General features: G+C 40.4%; 1 protein-coding gene across 3 annotated transcripts in view; it reads left to right on the forward strand.

The window, feature by feature from the left end:
- The first annotated feature begins 379 nt into the window (after window positions 1-379).
- The window catches only part of LOC140465868 (zinc finger protein 652-like), a 65,198-nt gene continuing 41,102 nt past the window's right edge, over window positions 380-24,475 (forward strand). The window contains exons 1-2 of one of the 3 annotated variants that reach the window (XM_072561736.1): window positions 380-493; window positions 945-1,058. The gene's annotated coding sequence lies outside the window, so the exon portion shown is untranslated. The remainder of the gene's footprint in view (window positions 494-944; window positions 1,059-24,475) is intronic. The other 2 variants (XM_072561737.1, XM_072561738.1) reach the window with 2 other exon arrangements.

Genomic DNA, 24,475 nt, shown 5'->3' on the forward strand with positions numbered 1-24,475 from the left:
CCGTGGATTTTGAACCCAATTGGACTCATTTGACGCAATTACAGCATGTAACAAGAGCTCGCACAGCAAAGCCACATTGTGCCTGTCACAGAGAAAGAACCGAAGTGTTAGGAAACGGGAATGGGTAGTTGCAGCAGTTTTATAAAGTTGCTAACTCAGGTTTTGGATGGCAGTACTAAATACATTCGGAAGCGGGGACACTGAGAACGTAGCTGTCAGTGGAATTCAATGTACTCTGCACTGGGGAGACACACACACAGAGATCAGGTGTGCGAGTGCACACATCGGTGTGTAGCCAGACCCGGGGACAGTGATTGACAACTTGACAGCTCGGGTGTGAGGCGGGCTACTGCGCAGGCGCAGAGCGGCGGTCTCTTTAAATGCCGGTTATGGAGCGTCGTAATTCCCGGAGCCGGATATCTGTAATGTCATGGGTGCGTTCATCCTCCTGCCCTCCCCGCTCCGCCGCCGCCGAATTCCGAGTCGAATCGAGGTGCGTGGCCGGGAGTTTGCTCTTGGGGAGGGGCTGTGCGTGTGTTGAGGGGGGAGATTTTTTCCTCTCTCTCTCTCTCTGGGAAGGGACGGATCGCGAGCCGGCCCCGCGGCGGTGCCACTATTGGGCAAAGGTGCGCGGGGAGGCAGCCAGTGCGCAGGCGCACGGCGGCCGCCGCCGCTGCTGGTCAATGGAGAGCTCATTATTTGGCAACGACCCCATTCCCCTCCACACACCCCCGCCTCCCCCCTTCTACCTTCAACCACTGGGACAGGCCACGTCGGCCCGGCCTCTCCCCCGCGCGTGCGGGGGGGGGGGGGGGAGACATGGGGAAAGATCTTTCTGGAAGGAAAGTGTTAAACCGCACCACTAATTCCACACCCCCCCCCCCCCCCCCCACCACCACCGCATACGTTCAACCTTTCTCTTCCCACCTCTTTTTTTTCAACAGTGCAAACACTTCCAGTTTATTATGAATCATTATTTATTATTATTCCGGTGAGAAGGATCCAAGGGGAGGCCAGTGCCTGAGGAAGTGTCTGTGTGGCTGCTGCGGGCCCGGCGGGTGAGTGACTGACTGACTGACGGGGCTGAGCCCCTGTCTCCTCTATCCCTCCCCCTCCCTCCAGGATAGGGACAGGGCGAGGGTTTGGAGGCTTTGAACCCCCCTCCCCCTCCCCCTCCCCCTCCCCCCTCATGACACCTGCGGGCGGGTACCCTCTAACTCCAAAGAGCGGGTTTGGGGTGGGGGGAGAGAAAAGGGGGTAAACCGACAAGGGGACACAGCCCCTCTCTTGTTTCGTGGTGGGGGTGGGGGAGTAGTGCTGGATGGGAGGGAGAGGGCAGGGAATTTACACACACACACACCCCACCCCGTGGGGGTGAGGACAGACACCACAACAAACGTTCTGTCCCCTTCCCGATGAGGGAGGTAGGGGGTGATATAAAGACTGATCCATGAGGTGAGATAATGGGGACAGACCCCCCCCCTGAGGTGAGGGGTGGATATGGGAACAAACCCCCAACTCTTCCCCCCCCCCCCCCCCGAGGTGAGGGGTGGATATGGGAACAAACCCCCCCCCCCCTCCCTTTTGGCGAGGGGTGGATATTGGGACAGACACCCCCTCCCTGAGGTGGGGGATATAGGTGCAGACCCCCCTCCCTGAGCTGGGGGGATATGGGGACAGGCTCCCCCCCCCCCCCATCTCGGTGGGGTGGGGGATATGAGAACAGACCACCCCCTCCCTGAGGTGGGGGCGGGATATGGGGGATAGGCCCTCCCCTCCCTGAGGTAGGGGGGATGCCGGGACAGATGTCCCACTTCCCTGAGGTGGTGGGGACAGAACCCCCTCCACAATGGAGGCGAAATAGTGACAGACTTTCCCCCAAGGGAGTTGTAATGAGGATACACCCCCTTTTTTTTGAGGGAGGGGAAATGGGCGGGTGGTGGTGAGTAGGCACCCCCCCCCCCCCCCCCCAAAGATATATGCAGAAGTTCGGACACTGTTCAATCAGTGGCTGACCAGATGGAAAAGGGATACAACTGGTGTCAGGGCAGACAATTCCCCCACCCCTAGAATCCTGCGATCGGAGAGAATGGGCAGAACGCCTGTGTGCAGCCACCCCGATTGTGAGCGTGGGGAGAGGGGGGGGGGAAACACCACAGGGGTGCTTAATGAGAGGGGCGTCCCAGAGTGGAGCAAGAGATTGGATGAGAGTGACGGAAGCAGACAGCCCCAGAACGGGGCAGATGAAAAGTTTAGGAGGATTTGGGGTAGGGATGGAGGGGCTTTGGGATGGGTGTCAGACACCATCACCGAGCTATGCAGCTGGTAATGAATGCTCCACGATCACTTCCTCGAACATTCACTAAACCCCATTTCGTGTTCCATGTCAATTTCATTTGAATTCCTTAGGTACTTGATAACTGGACATTCAAATATCTCTTTTATAATCGTATATCTTATACATGAAGGCATTAAATCCTTCTTCAGGAGCATAATAAATATGAACGCCATAAATTTATCTTGAGTTCTTTCCCCGCTGCACAGTTCCACATCAGATGTGGCAGTTTTCCAGAGGGGAAAGCGAGGCTTAGCGAATCATTTCGTGTCGTTTTCGTCTAAATATTAAAAAAATGTATTGATGTCAAAAGCTTTGCGGCTTTCCAAGTCTTGATTTGCAAAGTATACTGGGCAATAGCATTTTACTTTCATTCATAGTTAACGCCCCTGTGCAAATGTCGAGTGTATGTTAACACTGTGTTGACTGCAGTACTGTTGAGCAGCCTCATTCACCACCATTACCCCTAAATTTCAGAAGTGTAACTTGTATTTGACATTATGCATCTCTTTTTATTTTGTTCTACATTGGTGGAATTAATTTTGTGAATTGGTTTACTATAAACCAAGTTTGAAAGCTGCATGCACGTAGCAGGTTAAAGGAATGCAAGTGGGCGGATTTTTGTGGTCCGTGTACATTCGTCAATTTATATTTATTTCATGAGCTGTGATTTGAAATGTTGTTTAACTCGAGTGATAGTACAGAATAAATGGGAGAATGTGTGTTTACCTACTGAAAATATATAAACTCATTTGATAGTGAAATTAACCCGTTGTTTTCATAACGGGAGGACACTGATCATTTATCACTTCCAGTCGTGATATTCACTACTTTTTTCTGATCTAGCCATTCGTCTTGCATTGATTGTTGCTACAACTCGGCCGGCTGTAAAATATTGTTCCCTCTTGTCCTTGCGTTACTGCTGTTTAAATCGTGCGTTGTTTATCTGCTGTAGTTGTTGATTTAAAACAATTCAGTGTTACATCTCTGTGGCAGGTTCAGGGGCCAAGTGTGTTTGCTCAGTCCATTACAGTGTTAGTCATGCATCATTTTGGAGATTAACCTCAGGCCTTCATATAGTTCTGTTCTTAGTGACCTGTACTTTTTGAAGAAAAACACAAGCAAAAATAAAGTATCTGTACACTGGATACTGAATATGTTTTGGTCAGTCAGATTGTTTTAATGCAGTTGAAACAGTGCAGGTCTGACGGTATCGTTGCAAGAGAAACAGAGTTAATGTTTTGAGTCCAGTTTGTATTGTGTTCTGAAGAGTTTTACTGGTCTCCAAAGTTAATTCTGTTTCTCCCTCCTCAGATGCTGGCGAAACTGCTGAATTCCAGAATTTTCCATTTTTATTTCAGATTTCCAGCCTCCACAGTATTTTGCTTTTTAGTTTCAACTGCATACTTGGACAGTAGTTTGATATTCTATTATGATTGTACTCTTAAAAATATTAATTGCAGTTGAAAATGCAGGTGAAACATTTAAGGCACTGTATTGATGGTAAGTTTACTTATTTGAATTTGCTTTGTTTTTTAGCAGTTATTTTAGCTTTCAATTTTAAATGAAATGACACAGACAATTATAACTTTTGGGTAATTCTGACTAAGTCTTTGTCACCCGAGGAAAATATCTGTACAGTTCAGGAGAAAGTATTGTAACCCTTGCACTGATGTATATCAGTCCAATACTATTAATGTTCTTGACTATGTTGGCAATAATTCAAATAAAATTTCTATTGCTCATTTTAAATGTAACGTCAATGGGAGTATTAATGGGCCACGTTTAGTATTATTGAGTGTTTATTCTTCTAAAGATGGGTTAACATGCACAATTTGAAATATCTACAATCTGTCATTGCAGAAGAAATGAATAAAAAGTCACTGAAAGCATCTTTTGATTTTTTAAAAGATTTTCTTTTTTAAAAGAAATTTTTGCTGGCATTGAGGCTTAAGGCAGAGTTCATTGTCTAGTTTCATTTTTTAAAAGAATGAGTTGCAGACTTTTTTTTAAAAAAAATGAGAGCTTTGGTGATGCAGGTGCCAGCAAAATGTTTACTCAGTTTTCTTAAATCTCTGATTTGGTGTCCTGGTTAGTTTTGGTATTCTGCTACTGCTTACCATAGTGGGATTGTTTAAATTAATGTCAATGGAGCAGAGATGTTTTTGATACTTCCCACTTATATCAAAGAAGTCGTAATGCAGAGAAGTAAGATTTTCTTATCTGACTCCTCACCTTAAGTTTTTACCAATTTTGAAAAAGGAATGGTGAAATATTCTCCATAATAAAATCAAGAAGTGAATCACTTATATAATTTAGATTAGGCCTGGTATTTATGAACTTTAAACATGAGAAGGTTTGGAAATATCTGCATACTAGTGACAGAAACGAACACTGCAGACAGGCTCCTTTGGCCAGGTGATCTAAACACATTTCCAAAGTTGGCAGCAAAGAAAAGCCAATAATTCTGATTTTTAATTTTACTCACTGAGCTGGTAGATTTGTTCTCAGACATTTTGTCATCATGCTAGGTAACATTATCAGTGAACATCCATTGAAGTGCTGGTGTTGTCCTGCTTTCTATTTGTGTGTCTTGGTATGTTAAGGTGGATGATATCATTTCTGGTCCTTTTTCTCAGAGGTTGGTAAATGGAGTCCAAATCAATGTGATTGTTGATGGAGTTGTGGTTTGAATACCAGGTCTCTAGGAATTCCCGTGCTGGTCTTTGTTTAGCCTGTCCTAGGATGGATGTATTGTCACAGTCGGTGGTGTCCTCCTTCGTCTGTGTGTATAGATAGTAGTGATAGTTGGTTATGTCTTTTGGTGCTTAGTTGGTGCTCGTGTATCCTGTTGGCTTGTTTCCTGCCTGCCTGCCCAACATAATGTTTGTGGCAGCCCTTGCAGGTATTTTGTATATGACATTTATTTTGCTGGTTGTTGATACAGGGTCTTTTTTTTAGGTTCATCAGTAGCTTTTTTTTTTAGTAGGTTTGTGGGCTGCCGTACCAAGAGGTCGAGTAGTCTGGTTGTTATCTCAGATATGTCTTTGTATGGTTGTGTGGCTAGAGTCTCTGGGAGTGTTGTGCCTTCTTGTTTACGTTTGTTGTTTTTAAGGATTGGCAGACTGCTTATAGAGTACCCGTTGTTCTTGAATACATTGTATAGGTATTTTTCTTCAGCTGCTTGTAGTTCCTGGGTGCTACAGTGTGTTGTAGCTCATTTTTAAATTATGTCCTGATGCAGCTCCATTCGTGGGTGTTGGGATGATTGCTCCTATAATTTAGTATCTAGTCTGTGTGTGTTGCTTTCTTGTAGATGCTGGTCTGCAGTTCTCCTGAAGGAGAATGATGAAACCTGATGGATCCAACACAGTTTCTACAGATTTACCTAAAGTATACAAATCTGGGGCCCCTCAGACCCATAGTCTCTCTTCCCAACACGCCAACTTACAGACTAGCAAAGGAACGTCATTGTAAGCTGAAATACCTAGTAGAAGACTCTCGCCACTCCATCCAGTCCACCCAAGAATTGCTTAACATCAGTGAAGACACCAAGATAGATGATGACAATAAAGTCATAGTCTCCTTCGACATAACGGCCCTATTCGTATCAGCCTGGCCAAAGAAACATGGACGTCACTACTAGTTAACACACACACACACACACGACAGCATCCTCAAACTAGTAGACCTGTGCCTTGCTACCCACTTCATCTTCAACGACAAGACCTACAAACAAATAAACAAATCAATGGGACCCCCATGGGATCACCGATATCAGGATTCTTGGCAGAAGCAGTTATGCAGAGACTCGAACAAACAGCCCTCCCCTTGATCCAACCCAAGCTCTGGGTCCGCTATGTGGATGACACCTTTGTCGTCATGAAACTGAACAAATTAGAAGAAACCTACAATATCATTAACACCATCCTTACTGGCATAAATCTCACCAAAGAGGAAGATGACAACAACAGACTCCCCTTCCTAGATGTCACAGTGGAACGAACTGCAGACCAGCGTCTACAGGAAAGCAACACACTAGAGACCAGATACTGAACTACAGGAGCAATCATCACAACACCCACAAACAGCTGCATCAGGATATTATTTAGACGAGCCACAACACACTGCAGAACTACGAGCAGCAGAAGAAAAATACCTATACAACCCATTCAAGAACAATGAGTACCCGATAAGCACAGTCTGCCAATTCTTAAACAATAAATCTAAACAAAGACCCAACACCTCCAGAGACTCTAGCCATGTTACCATATATCCGATGATGACCAGACTACTCCGGCCCCTGGTACCATGGTAGCCCACAAACATACCAACATCTCTAGATGAACCTAAAGGGCCCTGCACCAACAAACAGCGGAAATAAATGTCATGTACAACATATCCTGCAAGGACTGCAACAAACATTTTAGGTTGGACTGACAGGCAGGAAACTAGCCACCAGGATACATGGTCATTTTTTTGGTGGCTAGCTGGTGATCACCAATCACAAGTACCCTTGCACACAGATGAAGAGAGGGACAAGGGGAGTGATGTTTTTGATAAGGGATAGCATTTCAACTGTAGTGAGGGAGGAAATACATCGAGGGAAGTTATTTGGGTGGAACTGAGAAATAAAGGGATAATCATCTTATTGGGATTGTATTATAGATCCCTTTATAGTCAGGGAAATTGGGAAACAAATTTGTCAGGAGATCTCTTTATCTGTAAAAATAATAGGGTATTTTAACTTTCCAAACATAGACTGGAACTAAATCTAAGGGTTTAGATGGAGAGGAATTTGTTAAGCATTTCCAAGAAAATTTTCTGATTCAGTATGTAGATGTACCAACTAGAGAAGGTGCAAAACATGACCTACTCTTGGGAAATAAGACAGGGTAGGTGACTGAGGTATCAGTGGGGGAGCACTTTGGGGCCAGCAGCCATAATTCTCTTTGTTTTAAAATGTTGCTGGAAAAGCGCAGCAGGTCAGGTAGCATCCAAGGAGCAGGAGAATCGACATTTTGGGCATGAGCCCTTCTTCAGGAATGAGGAAAGTGTGCCAAGCAGGCTAAGATAAAAGGTAGGGAGGAGGGGCATTGGAAATGCGATAGGTGGAAGGAGGTTAAGGTGAAGGTGATAGGCCGGAGTGGGGGATGGGGGCGGAGAGGTCAGGAAGAAGATTGCAGGTTGGGAAGGTGGTGCTGAGTTCGAGGGTTGGGACTGAGACAAGGTGGGGGGAGGGAAAATGAGGAAACTGGAGTAATGAGTTCATCCCTTGTGGCTGGAGGGTTCCTAGGCGGAAGATGAGGCGCTCTTCCTCCAGGCGTCGTGTTGCTATGGTCTGGTGATGGAGGAGTCCAAGAACCTGCATGTCCTTGGTGGAGTGGGAGGGGGAGTTAAAGTGTTGAGCCACGGGGTGGTTGGGTTGGTTGGTCTGGGTGTCCCAGAGGTGTTCTCTGAAACGTTCTGCAAGTAGGCGGCCTGTCTCCCCAATATAGAGGAGGCCACATCGGGTGCAGCGGATGCAGTAAATGATGTGTGGAGGTGCAGGTGAATTTGTGGCAGATATGGAAGGATCCCTTGGGGCCTTGGAGGGAAGTAAGGGGGGAGGTGTGGGCGCAAGTTTTGCATTTCTTGTGGTTGCAGGGGAAGGTGCTGGGAGTGGAGGTTGGGTTGGTGGGGGGTGTGGACCTGACGGAGTCACGGAGAGAGTGGTCTTTTCGGAACGCTGATGGGGGAGGGGAGGGAAATATATTCCTGATGGTGGGGTCAGTTTGGAGGTGCATAGCATAGACCATAGCAACACAATGGCTGGAGGAAGAGCGCCTCATCTTCCGCCTAGGAACCCTCCAGCCACAAGGGATGAACTCATTACTCCAGTTTCCTCATTTTCCCCCCCCCCCCCCACCACCTTGTCTCAGTCCCAACCCTCGAACTCAGCACCACCTTCCTAACCTGCAATCTTCTTCCTGACCTCTCCGGCCTATCACCTTCACCTCAACCTCCTTCCACCTATCGCATTTCCAATGCCCCTCCTCCCTACCTTTTTATCTTAGCCTGCTTGGCACACTTTCTTCATTCCTGAAGAAGGGCTCATGCCCGAAACGTCGATTTCTCCTCTTTGGATGCTGCCTGACCTGCTGCGCTTTTCCAGCAACACATTTTCAGCACCCTTGAAAGTAGAGTCACAGTTAGATAGGATAGTGAAGAAGGCATTTGGTATGCTTTCCTTTATTGGTCAGAGTATTGAGTACAGGAGTTGGGGGGGGCGGGGGTCTTGTTGTGGCTGTACAGGGCATCAGTTAAGCCACTTTTGGACTATTGTGTGCAATTCTGATCTCCCTCTTTAAGAAAGATGTTGTGAAACTCGAAAGGGTTCAGAAAAGATTTACAGGACTGTTGCCAGGGTTGGAGGATTTGAGCTATCTGGAGAGGCTGAATAGGTTGGGGCTGTTTTCCCTTGAGTGTCAGAGGCTGGGACGTGACCTTTATAAAGGCTTATAAAATCATGAGGGGCATGGATAGGGTAAATTGGCAAGGTCTTTTCCCTGGGATGGGGGAGTCCAGAACTAGAGGGCATAGTTGTAGGGCGAGAGGGGAAAGATATGAGACCTCAGGGGCAATATTTTCAGAGGGTTGCGCATGTGCGGAATGGGCTGCCAGAGGAAGTAGTGGAGGCTATTACAATTACAACATTTAAAAGGCATCTGGGGGTATATGAATAGGAAGGGTTTGGAGGGGATATGGGTTGGGTGCCAATAGGTGGGACTAGATTTGGTTGGGATATCTCCTCAGCATGGAAGAGTTGGACCGAAGGGTCTGTTTCCGTGCTGTACATCTGTCATGGGACAATACGTCCGTCCTAGGACAGGCTAAACAAAGACAAGCAGGAGAATTCCTAGAGGCCTGGCATTCAATCCGGAACTCCATCAATAACCGCACTGAGTTGGACCACATTTATCAACCTCTCAGAAAAAGAACCTGAAATGATATCACCCACCACAACAGACCACGGCAAACAAATAGAAAGTGGGACATAATGCCAGCGCTTCAATGGAGGCTCACTGATGGTGCCTAGCATGTTGACAAAATGTCAGAATCAATCTACCAGCTCAGCGAGCAAACTTATAACTGGAACCACAATCTGAGCTACAAATCTTCTAAAATCTTAGAGCATTTTGTAAAGATGCTGCACAAATGCCATATAAATTGCTCTCATTTTACAATTCTTACAGAAACCATAACTTATTAAAAATATTAATTTTTAATGAAAAGAACTATGCAAAATTTCAAGTTAAGACTTTTACTCAAAAATTGGCTCTTTAGTAGGTAAGTTTTATACTCTTGAAGACCCACAATTTAACCTTTTTTTAAAAATGTGCTGTACATTTCTATGACTGACCGACGGACTGAAAATCCCTTTCACATTTGTACCTTACCTTTGGGAGCACTTACATCCTCCCAAAACCAATCCAAAGCTGTTCTCCATTTGCTTTCTTTTCCAATCAGATAATGTCTAATCCTTCAATTGACATTTTTATGATGAGAATTACCCTGGAGATCTCCTTCTAAAGTTTGGCTAATTTTCCAGTCTTGTTTAATTCCTCACAAACTTGGTTTCTTTAGTTTGAGTGCAAGGTCCCACTCACTGTCAAAGTGGTGAACAATGGAAAAGGGGTATGCTATCTCTCTGCCCCCTTTTTTTTTCTCTTAGCTTCTTGCATACTGGCTTATTTGAGGTTCAGGGTATCTTGAAGGAAATGTTGTGAGCAGACATTACTTTGAGTTCTTCTCTCAAAGCCCTTCTGTGTGGTAAAGTGAATTAAATAGGCCTTGTATTTAATGTGTTTCTATCTTACAAATTCCCAACTCCATATTTTTTTGGAGTTGAATAGATATTCCTAACACCTTCCAGTGAGACTTATCTAAGTTTAAGCTGTACACCGTTTAGCAACCAAGCCATGCAAGCTGCTTGTCCTAAGAATTTGGATCAGGTCACATGAATCCTTCATTACCCAAGTTTACAATAAATAAATAGTTCCGAAAATAGTATCTTAACTTTCCTATTTGTAGCACTCGATTAAACTAGGTGATATGTCACTTGACCTTCCTAAGGATTTGAGTTGGCAAGTTAGGAATTTAACGCTGTTAAACCAAATTTGTCAATATTTCTGCTACAAGTGTCAGGGATTCTGATATAACAGGACTTCAATCTTTTATTTTCCCTCAATAGATTAACTGAAAAGGTGTTAAATTGCCACAGTTCATCTGATTTGCAGTAAGGCAGAGTCATAGTAACTGATCAAAACTGAGTTCTGAAATGACTATTGACTTGGAGTAAAAAAATGCCATTTCACATTCAGTTGATTATTGACAATTATTCCTTTGGCAACCTTCGAGCATTAATTCCAGTTATTTTCCTTTGGGGTTGTCCACAGTTTCAGAACCATCTATATTGTGTCTTTGCTCTACTTAAACGTCTTAATGCCTGTTGAGTCAGTTTTTTTTTTGTGGGCTTCTTCTAGTTGTAGAAGTAATTAGGCATTTGTACAATTTAAAAAAAAAAGTACTAAATTTTGTTTATCTTTTAAATACCTATCCTTTAACTCAAAAAGGGGAAATAAGTGTTCACATCTGTTGAACACTCTTTCATCACGAATGGGTCTTGCAATTTGTTTGTCTGTTTCTGTTTATTTCTACTGGAATTTTTTTTTCGTTCTTGGGATGAGGACTTTATTACCCATCCCTAATTGCCCAGAGGGCTGGGAAGAGTCAACCACATTGCTGAGAGTCTGGAGTCACATGTAGGCCAGATCAGGTAAGGGTGGTAGTTTCCTTCCCTGAAGGACAGGAGTGAACCAGGTGATCTCTTCCAACAATCAACAATGGATTCATGGTCATCATTAGACTCCTAATTCCAGACTTTTGTTGAATTCAAATTCCAACATCTGCCATGGCAGGATTCTAACCTGGGTCCCCAGAACGTGACCTGGGTCTCTGGATCAACAGTCCAGCAATAATACCATTAGGCTGCTGCCTCCCCCTAACATACCATTGTAGTTCTTAACCCTGTCTGTTCCAGAATGCAGATATTTAAATGCTATTTGTTTTCCTCAACTAGTTCTGACTCCTGCCATTGATAAAGTTTGTAAATATCAGATTTACTTTTGTTTAAATCAGACAGCTCTGCAGGCTTGGTCCAAGCTGAGATTAAAGTCAGCAAGGAGAGGCCACAGGACAACTGCCATTTATATATCAGTGTTGGAGAAATACAGTGTGTTCCTGTCAACTGTTAATCTGTTTGTTCAGTACTAAGATACTTTAAACGCAACTGTTGTTACTGAGTGTTGACTAGAATCCTGGCTTTCACTGCTGATCTCTTTAAAATTTGTACATGGTCCAGTGGAATGAATAAATTAGAAACTTTTTTTTTATCTGGCATCTTTTTGATGTAAAATGCTTTGGCAAAGCGACAGGTGTAAGAAACAGAATTGATGACCACGCAGCAAGGTGAGATGAGTAATAGTTTAGTCAAAGTTATACTCTCCAACAATATTGTCCCTGCTTATCAGTTGTAGGAGAGAACAGTGGAGAGATGGAAGACTTTCAAAAAAATTTCAAAGTAGTAAGCCCAAGTGATTGTAGTGAGAACTCCTGATGGTGAGGTGAAAAATGTATTTACATACAAGCTGGTTTCTGAATATGGAGAACATGGATTGGACTATAGCACCAAACAGAGTAAGGATGAAAGAAAAGGGTTGAAATAATGGAAAAGAATTAAACTCGTGAACATGATTTATAAATAAAGGATTATAAGCAAGAGGCAGAAAGCCTAAGAACCAATTTGGTTTGAGGATGCATGAGCAAAAGCTGATGTGGTACAAGATGAGCTGCAGAGTTTTGGATTAACTCCAGTACGGTGGATAGAAAATTGTCCAGTGGAACGTTAGAACGTAGTCAGACATCCGTCTGCAGTAGGATGAAGTAGTGAGGTCCAAGTCAATTATGTTGTGAAGGTGAAAGTAGGTTATCTGCAAAGTTTGAAGGATATAAGGCTGTACGCAAATCAATCAGAAGAAATTGGGACACACCTTTTTTTTTCCCACCCCCAAAAAAAACTTTGGCTGCATGGCTTTACGTCTACTCTTCTGCCTTCTGCACCAATTGTCTCCGCCTAACCTGAACTTCACATTCTCACTGACCCCCAAGAATCTTTCATCTCCTTGCTTAGTAAGAATTTGTCTGCCTCTGACTTGGAAATATTCAAAGTCTCTCTGCTTTTTGTAGAAGGGATTTCCAAAACCTCAAATCTCAGAATAAATTTTTCAACTTTGTTTTAAATGATAACACCTTCTACAAGGAAATATCCTCTCCATGTGCACCATGTCATGGCATTTCAGGATCCTAAACACTCAATTAAGTTGCATCTTTCTAATCTAAATTCCAGAAACAAGCCTGGTCTACCCAACCTATCCTCATAAGAGCCCCTATCAATTCTTGGTATTAGTCTGGTAAATCTTCTCTGACTTGGTTCCAACTCACTTATATCCTTCCTTAAATAAGGAAACCAATACTGACCATAGCACTTAGATGTGGTCTCACCAATGTCCTGTATAACTGAAGCATAACATCTCTACATGACTTACAAAGGGAATTGAATGTCATTATTAAAACTCTATTAACTTTCCTAAATGAACAATTTCAGATTTTTCCCCATTATACTCCATTTGCCAAGTCTTTACCCATAACCCTGACATTTTTATAGATCAAAAAATCTGTCTAAATCTGTTCATAGAATTATAATGAAAAATGTTAATCAACTAGAAATGATGAATTTATTTCATTAATTAGTCATTTTGGGTCACAACAGCTTCAGCACAAAACTGCTGAACATCAATTAAGTTACATTTTTGAGTGTCCTAGTTTTATACATAAATGTGGCAGTTTGTGCAATATAAACTACTTTAATATTGTTCTGCTTTAATCTGTTCCTCCTTGTTGGAACAAAAGTGGATGGTCCTACCAGCATGAGCTGGGTTTTAGAATCTGATTCAAAATATCTTCAGTGACTTAGCCTCCACTACTGTTTGGGGAAGAAAATTCCTCTTCTCACTGTCACTCTTGCTCCCACCTCCCTAAAATGAGAACCCTACCTGTGTCTCAAAAATGTCAGCCCTTCTAAGCTCCAATGACTTTAGGCCCAACTTGTTGACCTTTTTCTCACGAGGCAACAAAGGTGTCCAAGGAGTTTGCCTAGTAATCCATTTCTGAATTATTTCCAGTGCTCGTGTGCAGCTCCCTAACAAAAGAGACATATTGTGTGCTGTCCTCTAGGAGTGGTCTCACGAATAACTTATACAATTATAGCAAAGTTTCACTTCATTGGTACTCTGTGTTTTCAGTGAAGGCTCAAATTCCATTTGCCTTTCTAATGACTTGCTGTATGCATACTAATTCTGAGATTCACGTACAAGGCCAGCTCAATTTGAGATTGAGAATGAAAGTAGGCCAGTATTAGGGTACTGAATCAAAGTTGATCACTCTGGCCTTTCAAACTGAAATTGTTGCACACAGGTTGGATATTGGACCAGCAGTATAATGGCTGTTATAAGAGCTGGCTCATTAATCTCATTTGGCTTGATGAACCAAAAGTTTTTAAATATTGGAATAAATGGAAGATTAAAAGGGAAGAAAAGGAGCATGCTGTCCCCTTTTGCCTAGAGTCATTCCTTCAGCTTCAGCACTCTGCTAACTCTGTAATGCAATAACTTCTCTCAACAAACACACTCAAAAAAAATTGAAACCAGCAAACCACCTTAAACTTCAGTCATCTCCATGACTATGCAGCATGCTTTGAGCAGTTCCTAATCTGACTTCTAGTTTTTAAGAATGTCTTCTTTACAATTTTCCTTTTGATCTGACAATGGATTTTACAGCTTTTCATACTTCACTGAATTAGTTTAACTTGGCTTTAACTCCACAATGACTTTCTGGGCTGTCATTATTGCATGCAGTGTACACACCATATCTCCAGCTGAGCCCACCTGCTGCTGTTGATCCTACCTTTCTAACTGTTAACCTCCTTGAAGCAATATGACCCTCGCCTGTTATTTTTAATTGACTTCTATGTGCTTCCATTGCATTTATCACATTTTCTACAGTTAAACTTTAATCCCTGCAGCCCCAATGTTACACTCTACCTAGATATTCTCATAACAACGCTAAGAGAAGTAGTGAAAGGGACTGTTGGGTGTCATGAATGTGTAGGACGTGTGGAAGCTGACTTTATCTATGGATAATGTTGTAAAGTGGGAGTGTGTAGATGACGAAGAGGGGCTGACTCTGGTCTTTAGGCGATTCCATAACTTTCTGTGCAGGGGTGGAAATGAACACCATCAGTGGGCTGAGCTCACAAGGAGAACAGTCCCATTGGATTGAACAGTGATAATGGAAGGCTTGTTGATTGTCTAAGTCTACAGAGAGACACTGGATAATGCAGGGCAACAACTGTTGCAATTGCTGCGTTTGTTTAGAATAGCTTATGAGTCATTGAAAACTGTTGGAGTAATTAAGATTTAAGGGAGAATCGGGCATGAATCTTGAAAGAGGCATGTTTCAGGATACATGACAGCAGGAATTGGGGCTGAAATTTGGAGGGGGTTTAATTTTGTATTGGGGAGCAATGCAATAACCAATGGGAAAAATTTAAGTTGGTACTGAAAACATGGAGCAGCAAGTTTTGGCATATAGAAGTTTTTCACCATATATTTGTATGCAGATTATCTTGCATTCCTCAATTGATAAAATGTAATTTTATAGGTAGTGAAATCGATACTAAAGAGGCATTTATAGTACACTATTTGCACATTAGATATTTCAGCTTTTACGTTAGTGACATAAACTACTTAAATGTTATGAGATTTAAGTTACTCTATTCCTTTTTTAATGCCTGTATTTAAAGGAACACAGAGCTGAAGTAGACCATTCAGCTCCTCAAGCTTGTTCAATCATCCAAACCAGACCATGGCTGATCTGTGGCCTAGTTCCATATGCTTGCTTTGGACCCATATCCCTTGATACTCTTGCTTAATAAAAATTGCTTTTATCTCCAAGTTAAATATAACAATTTGAATTAGCATTGAGGAAGAGTGTTCTAAACCTCCACTGCTCTTTGTGTAGAAGTGTTTTCTAACATCTCTCCTTTTTAATTGAATAAAGGGAAATGAGTAATTGTAATGCAAACATTTTGTCTGCTGAAATGAGTGACACATTAAATACAGAATTATGTCTGATCAGGATATGGTTAGAGGTTACAGAAATTCAGTTCAGAAGAAAGAAACATACATTACACTAACTAAATTGCCTGTGTCTTTTAACAAAGATGAACATCTTAAGGTAGTTCAGATATGTAATCAGAAAAAATTGATACAGAATCAAAGAAGGAGCTATGATTAGGGGTGACTTAGGTTAAATAGGTTTTAATGAGGAAAAGGTTTAAGGATGAAATTCCAGAGCTTAGCTCTTAGAAGTTTAGTTGGCTGAAGGCATGGCTACTGATTGGATTAAAGGATTGGAAAATGTATGATAGCATTGTAGGACTGGAGGAGATTAGCAAAAGGAAAAGGAGAGGCTATGGAGGGATTTTAATACAATTATTAAAATTGTAAATTGGAGCCACTGTGGACTAGCAGCCAACATATTAGTAGGCGCAGGGATTGGTGAGTTAGGTTTGTACTTTAGCCTAGGAGCAGCAAAATCTTGAAGCTGAAGTTTCTAGAGATTACAAACTGAGGTCATTCAGGAGAGTAAAGTCTGGAAATTATATTTAGTATAGATGAGGGTTTCAACAGCAAATGGATTGAGGTAGAGAAAGGCTTGCCAGTTCAGGGATGATTTGGAGATACCAGTGTTGGACTGGGGTGTACAAAGGTTAAAAATCACAACACCAGGTTATAGTCCAAGTTCAATTAGAAGCACTAGCTTTCAGAGCGCTACTCCTTCATCATGTGGTTGTGACCCGTGATGAAGGTGCAGTGCTCCTAAAGCTAGTGCTTCCATTTCAGGGAGGGTTGATTAAAAGGCAAGACGTTGCCATCCATGAATAAAACTTTTTACTGTCCTAAAGTCATAGATTACAATGACTTCAGTGTGTGAGTGGACATGGTGGAAGAAGATGTGCTAATAACAGCAGTGTGATCTGGGATAAGCTGCTGGGGGCAACAATGGATGAATGAGCAGAATGTTAAGCAGTTTGGTGAAATTACCCACAGCAGCTATGTTGAGAGGGAGATGGAATTGTTGAAGCTAATGGTTATAAGGAAACAAACTTGTATAGGGGCTTTTGGAGAATGTTGAGAGGTACATTTGAGTAACTGTGGGATTCGAGCTCAGTAAAGTGACAGATGGATATGAAAGCAGAAGAAATTGAAGAGTTGAGATAGGGATTGCAGGGTGAAGTACTTCTGAGGAAAAATAAAATCTAATGTGACTGAGTTACATGAAGGGGGGGGGGGGTGGGGGGGAAGGAAGGAAAGTTGATTTATTGGGCTCTGGTCTGAAATGACAATGTAGACATCATTGGATATATAGTATTTAAATTCCATGGCGCGCTCAATTTATCTCTTGCCCATATCATAGAATTGTACAGCATAGAAACAGACACTTCGGTCCAACCAGTCCGTGCTGAACATAATCCCAAACTAAACTAGTCCCACCTGCCTGGTCCTGGCCCATATCCCTTCAAACCTTTTCTTATTCATGTACTTATTCTAAATGTCTTTTAAACATTTTATCTCTGGCACATCCACCACTTCCTCAGGTGGTGAGAAATTCATTCCACACATGAGCCATCCTCTGTATAAAATAAAATTGCCCCTTGTCTTTTTTAACATCCCTCTCCTCTCACCTTTAAAAAATGCCCTCTAGTCTTGAAAACTGAATCAAGTTTATGACACTATTTTCCTTGCAAAACAAAACTATGCTGACTATCCCTAATCAATTTTTCTCCCTGTAGCTCTCTATAAATCCTATCTTTTAGAATCACCACCTACAATTTGCCCACAGCTGAAGTATATGGTTCCCCGATTTCTCCTTGCAATCCTTCCTAAAAGTACATTAGCCTCCCTCCAGTCATCAGACACCTCACCTGTAGTTATAGATGATGCAAATATTACCTTATTGTAAATGTAGGATATGAAGGAGAGAATGTTCGTAAGTTCAAAGCTAAAGTCAGAGTTAGTGATTATAATGAAGTTTACTTGTCAACACCAGCTTGGAGCATTTGAGTCCAGTTTCAAATTTCAAATTTTAGAGGCAGTTGTAAAAGGTAATTGTATAAGAAGTCAGGCTACCAGCGATAGTTCAATATAAAATAAGATAATTAGAGTGTGATCTTTGGTGATTTCATAATATATACAACTGACCCAATACTAGAGTAGAAGAAGGAGAAGCAGCTGGAGCAAAATCCAAGGAATGAGAGCAGTAAAGCTCAGGAAGACCGTGATGGATAAAGTCACATAACAGAAGCAACTTAAGTGAAGGGTCCAGGAGTTCTGAAACACAAGTGAACTTGCCAGTAATTGGAAACCAGTAGAGGAGAAGAAAAGAAAGGTAATTGGGAGCATGATCTCAAGCAGGGAATGACCAGCTGGAGCAGGTTAGGGCTAGATCAGTATAATATAAATGTCACACTATATTCGCAAAAAGCTAAGGACACAGATAGGGACAAGGATTCAGATGGCCCATGTCACTGCTTTCTGCAGAGATTACAATTATGGAGGACAATAAGATCCTGAGGCCAACAGCGGTCCAGGCAAAAATAGATTTCTGTCAAAAGCAGCAAAGTAAGCAGAGGAACCATAGGTATAATGAAATACAGTCAGAAAATCAGTTTGTATAATGTTGCTGGTAAAATCTTTTTTGTAAGCTAAAATCCTTCCCAAAAATTAACAAGTTTTTTTTTAAAAAGGCAAGAAGCAGCAGTGTAGAATCCTGAAGCAAGAATAAAAATGGTATTTCATAATATTTAAATTTTGTCTTTATGTTTCCATTCTCAAAATACTAAAAATGTTGAGGTACTTGGGTTTGCTCAAAAAATTCTGTAAAAATTGTTATTTCAAACAATAAATTTAATGATTAGAAAAATTGATGTACTGCAACATTGAACATGAAGGAATCCAAAAATCTTTGTCAAGTTTGAGCCATGTTCGAAGTATTGAATTGTGTGACTTTAAAACAAATTTGATTCCATTCCAACATTTGATAGCGCAGTGAATTGCTGAATTATAGATCATAAATGTGTCTCTATCCTACGTCCCTATCTAATAACTGATAACTTAGCAGAGTTTGCATTCCACTTTTCCCACTAGATGTCAAGCCTAGTGGTGTGCCGTTGTTTGAACTTCCTGGTTAAGCATTTGCTACTTGTATATATAATTAAGGCAGATCCTTTTTAAAGAGGAAAATAGTCCAAGTCTAGGCATATAATATATGTATTATACAAGAATTGCTCTTGTTTTGTACTACAGTTCCTGTACTAACCATGAACAGCTCTTGTAGAGAAGGTCTTTAAACAGTTATTTTGTAAGTTAACTAATTGAATGTGTAATCAGATTCTAAACAAGAATGTTAACTGTGTTACAGGGAAAAAATGTTCTTTAACAGCTGTAATAAATACTACTTCTGGTATTTTACTGTTCATGTGATTTTTTTTACTTCCATATCAAAATGAGTATTTTGACCTCTTATCCATTTCAAAGTTAATTATTTTAGCAATTCTACAAGAGATTCTCTCAAATTATGTTAATATCTTTAGTCTCAACTTCAATTCATGTGTATATACAATGTATTAAAGTGAAGCAGTTAACCAGGCTCTTTATGAAAGGCCATCTTGCAAATAAGACCATTATCTATCTCAGACAAAATGTTATAACTCATTAATCAAAAATAATCTACTCTTTCTAACATCTGACCGAGGTAATTTGCTGGTTTACATTGGAAGGCTACCCTCTTCCTATCATGTGATGCAGAGTTAATGCAAAACTGTGCTGCTGTATTATTATTAAAGGAAAATTGGAAGATAGAGATTCCTGCAAAACAGAAGAAAATAGTCCTAGCATAACAGTTGTATTTGCATCCAAATCGTGGTAATTGAGAAAAACTGCTAACTTAATCAAGTGTTGCTATTGTGAATTAATAAATTATTGAAGTCCGATGGACAGTGTGACTTTGTATCAAACTCCTAACCACTTCTTATTTTAAGAGGAAATGATGTCATTGGACCAGTAAGTAGGGAGATCCTGCATGTTTATGGCAAATAACTGGCTTGTGTAATGTCTTTTATGAGGATAGCTTGTCTAGTCTTCTCTCATATATTTTAAATGCATAACCATTTCATTCAGCCCAATTTTCATCAAGATGTATTGGTACTGAGCATATGCTGCAAACTTGCCAGCTGCGTAGAGATGGATATAATTGGCCATGCTGAATTTATGATTGAGAAATTTGGGTTTGTGGCTCATGGACCGCCATTAGTAAATGTGTTCAAATTATCAGCAGCATTTTAATGAGATCAGTGTTCTTTATGATGTTATTACTCTTCAGACTGTGATAGAATTGCTGTGCACAGTCATTTTGCCAGCCATAATTTTGTTGTTTTCTTGAGTATCTTAATGGTGAGATATTATTAGTTCCAACGTTTCTCATCATAATTATGTGAAATGGTAATTCAATAAATTGGGTTCAGCAAAGTAATAGGGAAATACAAAAATTAACTGTCCTATTGCCTGTAGGGGGAAAATAATAATGTGCAATGAATAAATGACAAACTTGTACAAATGACATTGACTCAAAGGAGGAAACTCTTCCTTCAGTACTGTGAGTATTATGCAACTATCTGCCAAGAAATTAGGGCTAGCTAATACAGTTGGTATCTTGAATTCTGTTTCATGTTGTCAAAGACCATGGGAGAAAATATCTGCAGCTCATCATCCTCAATTCCTTGTGGTGATATATTTAGTCCAGAGCAGAACCAGGACTAAAGGAATGACTGTTCATAGTGTCATAACTTTTTTTTTAGTACAACATTTATTAAATTTCTACCTGTTTAAATTTTACTGAGGAAGCATGGTACTGTGTAACCCTTTTTTTTTAGTGGTCCTTTCAGTGATTTGATGATTTTTAGTCTCTGTAAGCTTCTCGCGACTTGAAGTCAAACTAATACTGCCAAGCCCTAGCCAAGGTGCCACACACTTGTCTGGAGTTGAGGTTTGTTTTGGTTTAACTCCAGTAAAAATGGAAACTATATTGATACTGGAGTTTTAAGAAGCTTATTTTCTTACTGTGCTTATTTGTCCTTAAAGAAAGCTACTTGAATTGAGTTTTAGAATGACTAATAGGCTACGTGTGATATAATAACAGTACCTTCCAAAGATGAATGAACTTCTATTCACCTTCCATTGAAAATTGTCTGAAGCCATGCATTGATGCATATTTCTATTTGAAGTCTTAAAGATATACATTTGAAATATTTTAATTTGCTTTCATAATATTTACTTGTTGACTTGCTGCTACAGATGAAAATTTTTTTCTTGTACTTGATCCCATGAAATATATAGCAATTTGCAAAAAGCATATAAGCTGAAAGAACTGTGGCTTTTGTAAATCAGAAACAAAAACAAATTGCTGGAAATGCTCAGCAGGTCTGGCAGCATCTGTAAAAGAAATCAAAGTTAATGTTTCAGTTCGAGTGACCCTTCCTCAGCTTCCACTCAACCCAAAACATTAACTCTGCTTTCTAGAGATGCTGCCAGACCTGCTGAGCTTTTCCAGCAATTCGTTTTTTGCTTTTTGCATTTGTATAAAGCATTTGTTATATAGTGAAATCCACAGTATAATAGTTTTTCAGAATTACTGCAAATTGTGTAAAATGTTTCTGGTAACTTAATTGTATCTCCAGTGCATTTTTTAATCATGAAATCTTAATTAGACGTTCTTTTAAAGCATAGTACTAAAATAGCTTTAAAATGTTATTGTATGCAAATATTGTAATGCGTAGACATATCTGCTAACAACTGTATATTTAAAAATTAATGCATGATCTGAGAATAAACCCAATAATAACTTCTGATAATGTTTTTGTTCTATTGGATTTCATTTTGAAGGCTTTATTTGAAGCCATGATTAGAAGAATATTTAGTTTGAATTTCTCCCTGATATTTTTTTTTTTTGTTGGGAAATAGACACCAACATTCAAAGAATATATCATTCGACTTAACCGTGTCAAACTGATCCAAATTGCAAAATAATTCTGTTGAACTTACTGGCAGTTTTAATGATACACATGTTGTGCACCAAAACCAATTTTTTTAGAGCCCAGTTTATAAACTACAAAGGTAATGTATTACACCAGTATTGATGAGAAAATGACTAGTTTTAATTTAATTGGCACATAACTTCTGCTGCTTACACAAGATTTTTAAAAGGAGCAGCTTTACATATAGAGAATATTTAGAAAATGGTGAGTGTAACTGAGGCTGTAACATTTAATTCTCAATTTGGAATTCAGATCAGAGAATTAGGTTTCTAGAGAAAGGGTTTACATTTTCTATTTCTAAAATTCATGTGACAGTGCTATCTATTGAATGCTTATACTTTTTTTTTAAAAACTACAAATGGTTGAAACATATAACTAAAACCCTGTACCTGAGTTCGGCTAGATGTTTGTGTAGGTCCTTAGTCCTACTTAGTCCTAATCCATCTCCAATTTATTACTGAAAAGACTGTGTACGATTTCAAGGAATAGATCGTACTTGACTATTCATGCCATGTACCATATGTTACTGTTGTAACTCTAATTTCTACTAATGGAAAACTACCACAACAATCTCAGAAACCACTTTTAAATAAACGTTTATGAAAGCTTGAATTTATGTGAAGTGTTAGCATAAAGATCAGATAAAGATGTAACTATTTTCTGAGGAAATAGAATGGATGCTTACTATTCATTAATAATGTGTCTTTACACTTGCGACTGATACCAGTCATTTGGTTCCTTGATTAATCTGCTGAGGAAAGAATGTTGTCTGCATAGATATATACACCTACCATGTTCTCTCACATATGAAAATGTATTTTCAATTTTGAATGTACTGAGATTAGTCCATAAGTTTTCTAAACTGGATTTGACTTTTCATTTAATTACTACACCTTGACCATGCTAAGTGGGGTGAGAGTCTATCTCAAGAGTATCTCACTGTACCACTGGAAAGGGAAAATCATGAAGGGAATTAAGTGGTGATGCAGAAGTGGAAACAAACTGTATTGGAGGAGTACTCTGGTTGCATTGGCTTGGGCTAGACTTTTTGTTATTGATCTTTGTTCTTAAAATTTCATCCTAAACAAATGAGCAGTGAAATAAAAGAACTGCTTCCATTTGTTACAAGTCACCTTTTTGGTTTTGTTACCAACAGTGGATTGGTCAAACTTTTTTTTTAAAACAAAATGTCTTGCTTGAAAGCCTTAAGTCAGTTGTCATCGTTCCAAATTCACCAGTGATGTGCATGTTTCCCTCCTGTCTCAGCAAGATAACCACTAGCACTTAGAGATCCAATAGCATGGTAATTTCACATGACCCCTAAAATTTATCACTACATCATATTCCTTTACTCCTATCCTAATGTGCTGCACTAAAATGTCATAAATTCATAATTGGTAACGTGATCCATACAACCCAATTGGTGGTCTAGTTGAAATTAGAAAATACATTTCTAGCTATAATCATTTTTGTTAGTCTAACTTAAAGTTTCAAAATTAACTGAGATATGCATTTTTAAAGCTAATATTGATTTTCCAGGGGAAAAACATTAAGTCGCTGACTAAAATCTGCACACAGCACGACAATCATCTGATAAACATGTGTATTTGTTTATTATACCGTTCCCACTGCAGGGTTACTTTTCCAGCCCAGCAGGTATCCCAAGCCCTGGCACCTGACAGACACTCAGCTGTCTGGACTTGCGCTCTTCACTGCAAATAGACTGCATAATCAGTGTCTGTGTCAATTTCCCTTCATTGTACTGTCTCCTGCTACTGCTACATTCCTCCTCGCTCCTCAATCTTTAAAGGCTCCCTATATCATGGTGCCATTGCCAATGAGCTAATCCACTGTGGAACTCTCTCATCATCATCATTCAGATGATGAGGAAGTGCTGGTGTTGGATTGGGGTGGACAAAGTTAAAACTCTCTCAACATCAGATTATAGACTAACAGATTTATTTTGAAGTACAAGCTTTTAGAGTGCTGCTCCTTCATCAGATAGCCATTGGGGCAGGATCATAAGACACAGAATTCATAACACAAGATCATACTGTTATGCAACTGATATGATATATTGAACAAACCTAGATTGTTGTTAAGTCTTTCATTTTTTAGGATGGGTTGCAGGTTTCAATTGATTAATATGTAAATCCCAGAACTCCTTTTTCAAGTCACATTTCTGAGATAACTTATGGTTTTATATATTTAAAAAAAAGTGAACTCTCAGCTCAGGCAATGCATTTTAAAAGTGTGAAGTTAAAGCTGAGCTGAGAATGTCAGACCAGTTGGAATATTGCAAAGGCTCTGGTTCCTGCCTTCTGGTTCCCCTTGCCTGCCTCATCTGTAGTCTGACCTTCCTGTTTCTGACCACTGTCCAAATCAGAAGACACTCGCATACCTAAGAACAATCTCCTGAAATGAAGGGTTAAGTAAGTTGCTCCCTCCCTAATTAACTGTAGTGTCTGCCGGTTGGCCTCCAGCTCAATAAATCTGACCTTCAGTACTTGCACATGTTTGCCCTGGGTTTTATCAACAACCAGAATCTCTTCTGTGTTTTCTAATCAAGCTGTTGAGATGTTATTGTGTGGAGCAGGTGATACTTGAATCTGAGTCTCTTGGCTCAAAGGCTGGGACACTATCACTGTTTCACAGCCATCCATGCCAGAATCTCCTATGTTCTGCAATCACCTTATTTGCCCTGCCATCTCCTGTCTGGTCATTGCTAATTAATTGATTATAATGAATATAGCATACACCTCACAAAATGTTTTGGCACTGCTAGTAAGCTTTACGATACTAATGAAATAATACAATACTTGCTCATG

Source organism: Chiloscyllium punctatum, chromosome 42, assembly GCF_047496795.1.
Source record: "Chiloscyllium punctatum isolate Juve2018m chromosome 42, sChiPun1.3, whole genome shotgun sequence".
NCBI lineage: Eukaryota > Metazoa > Chordata > Chondrichthyes > Orectolobiformes > Hemiscylliidae > Chiloscyllium > Chiloscyllium punctatum.